Raw genomic sequence first — 6578 nt, 5'->3', positions numbered from 1 at the left:
CAGTAGTTTGAAGCCACCGGGTCCGGGACTCGAACCGTGGTCGACTACGTGGGAGTCCAGCGACATAGCCATTATGCTAACTGCTGGTTCCCGAGAAAGTTTTTGACAGAGTCTTGCCATATTGTGATCCTCCTGCCTCAGCCTCCCAAGTACCTAGGAGTACCACCATACAACACCATTCCTGGCCTATTTAGGTTGGGCCTAGAATCTAACCCCGGGCCACCCATGTGGCCTCAGCTTCCAATTAGTAGTATCTGCCAGCACACATCACCATGGCTGGGCAATTTTTAATAATAATTGAAAGAAGCAAGAAGCAAAATGCTTAAAACTAGTAAGAAGTTTGAGGCGTAACAGGATACTATGTTCTCAAAAAAATCTCTCCATAAAATATTAATTAATTAGATGGAGAAAATAGTAACTTCACAGTGGAGAAATGACTACTTTAACAAACCGATTCCATAAGAGATCAAATTATGTACCTCTTAATATGAAGGAAGGAGAGAAGGAGGGGTGGGGAGGGCCACAATAGAAAGATTCAGTCCTTCAAAGTCTCTTACAGGGCATTTAAATGAAAAGTTCATGCCTTAGCATAGTAAGAGTTAAACAGTTCTTCAAAATTATTCTCCTTTGAATTTCTTTAATGCTAAAATTTTAAATTTTTGTGCTGAATTTCATTGATTTCACAAGAGATGAAAAGCAGCTATAAAATCAACTTACCTGCTTCATGCAAAGAAAAAAAATAAGCACCTAAGGACACGGTCCATGTGTTAAATTAAGACTTTTTAAAAGATTTATTTAATTTTATTTATTATTATGATTTTTTCTTTTATTTGACCAGAGAGAGACAGACAGAGAACAAGAAATAAGAAAGCAAGCAGCCAGGTTCGGGATTCAAACCGCTGTCGGCCATATGGGAGTTCAGTGCCTTAACTACCATGCCACCTGTCAGCTCCCAAATGATTTTTTTAAAAAAGGTAAAATCATGACCCTCATGCAAATATAAAAATGAATATATGATAAGATTTTATGTACATCATTAATGAGGAAACTGATGAAATATTTAAGCCTATTCAAATGATAATCTGAGAAATAGATTAGGAATATTAAAATAGATGTGCAAGTGAAGAAGAAATTCTTCCTCGCTAGTGGTAGTAGAGAGGAGAGGGCTGTCATTTCACTGGATAGAATTCATTTGCATATGTAGTGGGGCCGGCAGGTGGTGTGGTGGTTAGGGTGCTGGACTCCCACATGTCCAACCGTGGTTAGAGTCCTGGACCTGGCAGCTTGCTTTCTCATTTTCTCTCTCTCTTGCTCTGTCCCTCTCTGGTCAAATTAAAATAAATAAATAAATAAATAAAACTTTAAAAATAAAATAATTCTTAAAAAAAAGAATTAATTTGCATATGTATCAACAATAGTTTTTCTTTTTTTCCATTGCTATCACAACTTATAAAGTTGTAAAATAACTCCCATGGAATCAGACTTGACCTGAAAGAATCTGTTCTGTGGGCAATGCAAAAAAGTTCCCCTATACCTGGCTGGGCAGTGTAGAGAGACCCTGTCTCAAATGCTTCATTTCCATATATACGTGGGTCTGTTTCTGGGCTCTCTGTTCTCTTCCACTGAGCTGTCTGTTCACTCATTGGGTTAGGCTGTCTCAGGTGTAGAGATTTTGCAATATGTTTTATACATGGTAGGGCTAGTGACTCCTCATAGCTGATCACTTTTAGTGCTTGCTGGCTATTTCCACATTTTTTTATATGAACTTTCATATCAACATGTCTAGTTTCTTTTTTATAGTTTCTTGGTATTTTTATTGGAATTGAATTAAATGTATAAATTAATTTGCAGAGCATCAAAATCTTTATGATATTGTCAGATATATCTAAGACTAAGAGAGATTTTTCATTTATTTAGGTCTAATTTTAAGTCTTTTAGGAGTATTTGAAAATTTCCCTCATATCAGTTTTGCAGTTGTTCAGTTTATTCCTAAGTATCCTGTCTTCCTACTAATATTGAAATGGGCCTTTCTCTATCATTGTAACTTTAACTGGCTATTATTTGTAGACATAAAGACTCCTCATGGTATGGTGATTTTGTACAATAATTTGCATCTGCCAATTAGGGACTTCTTTTATTGTTTGAGTTAGTGTAGTCATTTTTAAAAGGGCTTTTCCTGGCGCACAGTCATATTAGTAAAAGCCATTCTGATCAATTAGAAGATGCAAACACTGGAACTGAAATGAAGTTCCCAGTTCAAAAACAGGTATAAAAGTTAATTGGTAAGTGGGCACTTGGAACTTGGAATATATATATATATATATTCTTTTTTTTTTTTGGAGAGGTTTTTTCGCTATTGGGTGCGTGCGCTAGCCAGACAGAGAGAGACCTAGAGACAGAAAGCGAGAAATCACCCCCAGGGGGGATGGTCACGCCGCAATCCCTTCTCCTCCATTCTCCTCTCGGGATCCTGGGCACACATGCACACGTGCCTGGCGTGAGTTTTAAGCCACCGGGTCTGGTTCGCGAACCGCGGTCGACTACATGGGAGTCCAGCGGCATAGCCATTACGCTAACTGCTGGTTCCCAGAACTTGGAATATATTTTTAACATAGACTTTATATTATACATAATCACCTGATTTGCATTGAACCCATATAATAACTACTTAACCACATAGTTCAAATTTCTTGTAACTCCTAAAATCAGTAAGTAAAAGATCAACAACCCAATTTTAAAATGGACAAAGTATAGGAACATCATAGTTTACAAAAAAGAAAATATAAGTGCCATTAAATATCTGTTTACACATATAAACAGAAGCTCAACCTCACTCAAAAAGAAATTCGAGGGACCAGCAGGTGGTACAGTGGTTAAGGTGTTGGAATCTGGAATCCCAGACCTGTCACCGTGAAAAATCACACCAGGTGCATGTGCATGCTTGCCCAAAACCCAGAAAGGAGAATGGTGCAGAAAGGATTGTGGCATGGCCATCCCCCCTGGGGGGGATGATTTCTCACTTTCCCTCTCTCTATTTCTGTCTTTTGAGTGAGCATGCTCTATGGCAAAAAGAGATAGAGAAAAAAAGGAGAGAAAAAATTTCAAACAAAAACTTAATACACCTCTGATACCAGTGATAACTCATTGTTTTGGGGAGAGTATTTTTAAAAGTCTTCCTTATATTTTAATCACAGCAGTGGAATTTGGTACAAGCTCCAAAGGGAGCAGTTTTGCATATCTATCAAAATGCACATATACTTTAATATGACTATTTTAGCTCTAAGAATTTATCTTACAGATATAAGCAATGCAAAAAATAACGTAAGATAATCAACATAGTCATTTAGCTTTATTTGTAATAGAAAAAGTCCAATAATTGGGTCTGGTTAAATTAATTATGGAGGGGCTAGCAGGTGGGGTGGTGGTTAAGGCACTGGACTGCCACCTGACTGACTGCAATTCGAGTCCTGGACCTGGTGGCTTTTACTTTTTTACTTCCTTTTTTTTTTTTCTTTAAATAATTAATTATTTATTTATTTCCATTTGTTATTGTTATTTTTTTTTTCTTTATTTGACGAGAGAGAGAGAGAGAGAAAGGGAAAGTGAGAAAGCAAGCCACCAGGTCCGGGACTTGAACCATCATTGGCCATGTGGGAATCCAGCGCCCTTATCCACCACACCACCTGCTGGCCCCACTTTTTTACTTTCTCTCTCTCCTGTGTGTCTCTCTCTGGTGAGCACACATGCCCTATAGCAAGATAATAAATAAAATTAAATAGTTATTATAAAAAGATTAATTATGGAATAATAAGCCATCGTAAGGGGTGTTATAGAATAATCTCCAATATACTATTAGTTTTCTTTAAGTTAGTTGAAGAATATTATAGTTAGGGGAACCAGCAGTTAGCGTAATGGCTATGTCGCTGGACTCCCACGTAGTCGACCACGGTTTGCGTCCCAGACCCGGTGGCTTAAAACTCACGCCGGGCGCGTGTGCGTGCATGCCCAAGATCCCAAGAGGAGAATGGAGGAGAAGGGATTGCAGCGTGACCATCCCCCCTGGGGGGTGATTTCTCGCTTTCTGTCTCTATGTCTCTCTCTGTCTGTCTGGCGAGCGCATGCGCCCTATAGCGAAAACCTCTCCAAAAAAAAAAAAAAGAAAGAAAGAATAGTACGCTTTCATTTGCTTAAAAACATCTGTATACATGGGCTTTTATTTATATATAAAATATATGTATATAAAATATGCATATATACTATATGTATACATATATATTTATATATATATATGAGAGAGACGCTTACATATTTAAAAGAGTATCTCAAGATGGATATAGAGGAAATTATAGCATTAGTTTTCTCTGAGTAGATTGAGTGACTAGGGACAAAGATGGAAAAAAGACTTTTTATCATATAACTTCTAAATTCCAGACTCTGTGCATGCATTATATATTTTAAATAATATTATTACTAATACTGGTAATAACATAATTTACATTTAAACGAAAAGTAAAATGCGTTGTAAGAGAGCCAAGAGATCTTCCCTAGTGAGTCCTTTTGTAAAGCCTAAGGGCCAGGCCCTAGGATACTGTTCAGAGATGCTAGTTCTGTGCCTCTCCATTTAGGTGATTTGCAGAGACAGGTGTTGATTGGCTATGAGCTATGCTCAGAAGTTCCCTATTCCTAGGTTTCAAGGCTCCTTCAAACTGTTTTGTTTCAACACCTTTGAATATGGTAAGTATCGCTTACAAAACCTAAGCAATTTAAACAGCTTATCTCTGAAGGCTTAACTGTTAGGGGTTAAAGGAAGAAAAGCCTCCAGCTGAAGAGATAAGAATGGCAAGAGGTCTTCAGAGAAAAACCTGAAGTTCACTAACTACATGTGGTAAATTGTGGTTGGTGTTACTCTTTGCCCCATTACCTATCATCAACAGTCCAGAAGGAGATGGACTTGAACATCTGAAAGAAGACCCATAATTTGCTGCTTTAGATGCCAACTACTATGCCATCTGCTAAATCATTTCCATGATATGTTTAGTTTTAGAAACTGACCTGCAATGAATTTGTTTCTACCCTTGTTTTTCTTTAGAATTTTTTCTTTATTTTTTTCTAAGAGAAAGAAACGAGAGCACCCCCCCACACACACACACACACACATACACCCAAAAGGGTATTCACACCACAATCCACCCCCAGACCTGGCCAGCCAGGATCATAGGCACCATACGTGGCACTTGCAGGGAGATTGCAGGATACAAACCAGGACCTTCTCAGATGGCTTCACTATCCAGGTGTTTCCCATTACCACTGGGCTGCAGAAGCTTGTCTATTTCCACCCTTTCTAAAAGTAGCCACCGTGTAACCACCAGCCAGATCAAGAAATAGGGTATTGCCATGCATTTTATCTCACTGTACACACACACACACACACACACACACACAGTAGTCTTAAAATGTAAAATGTGGGACCAGAAGATAGTGTAGCAGTTATGTCACAGTACTCCCACATGGCTGACCACGGTTTGAGTCCTGGATCCAATGGCTTGAAAATCACACTAGGCGCGTGCGATTGCGTGCCCAAGACCCAGGGAGGACAACTGGAGGAGGAGGGATTGTGGAGTGGCCATCCCCCCGGAGGCTGATTTCTAACATTCCCTCTCACTGTCTGTCTCTGGCTCTCTGGCTCTCTCTCTCTCTAGCGAGCACTTGTTCCCTAAGGCAAAAAATATCTTTAAAACAATAATAAATGAAAAAAAGAAAAAGTAAAATGTACATCGTTTTTAAAAAGTGAATACAACGTCATGTAGTAAAAAATCAGTCTCTTTCAATCCTTCCTAAGGAATACTAGTGTTATCTGTGGAGAGTTCGTAAGAAAATAGGCAAACTAAGGGTTAATAAAGAGGGTTGAAGATAAGTCTTACCTATGGAAATAAATAGACCTGCTCTCGTTAATGAAAGATCCAGGATAAAACCCCTCAGATTAGTTTTTCTAACAAGAGAGACACACTCAGGCCCACACTCTGGCACCACCTCCAGTAGCCAATGGCCTGCAGCTGATAAGCGACCTGAAATCCTGAGAAAGGACCACCCCGCATCCTGACCTGAGCTTACAGTTTATCCTTACCCTCCCTCTATGATCAAAACCATAAAAAGGAGGACTCCCTGACATGAGAACCTGCTCCAGTCCTGGTCTTGCCCAGGCACTCTCGCCTGGCCCTCATAAACCCAACTTCTGCTTACTTTCTGTCTTGGGTAGATTCTTTTACCACCGGGACCAGCAGTTAGTGTAATGGCTATGTCACTGGACTCCCATGTAGTCGACTACGGTTCGTGTCCTGGACCCGGTGGCTTAAAACTCACACCAGGTGTGTGTGCATGCATGCCCAAGATCCCGAGAGGAGAATGGAGGAGAAGGGATTACGGTGTGGCCATCCCCCCTGGGGGGTGATTTCTCGCTTTCTGTCTCTATGTCTCTCTCTGTCTGTCTGGCGAGTGCACACACCCTATAGCAAAAACAACAACAACAACAAAAAACAAAAACAAAAACAAAAAAAAACACCTTTGCAAAAAAAAATTCT

This window comes from Tupaia chinensis, unplaced genomic scaffold, assembly GCF_000334495.1.
Source record: "Tupaia chinensis unplaced genomic scaffold, TupChi_1.0 Scaffold000099_1, whole genome shotgun sequence".
NCBI classification, from domain to species: domain Eukaryota; kingdom Metazoa; phylum Chordata; class Mammalia; order Scandentia; family Tupaiidae; genus Tupaia; species Tupaia belangeri.
The sequence above is the reverse complement of the archived record's forward strand: the minus strand, read 5'-3'. Positions refer to the sequence as shown.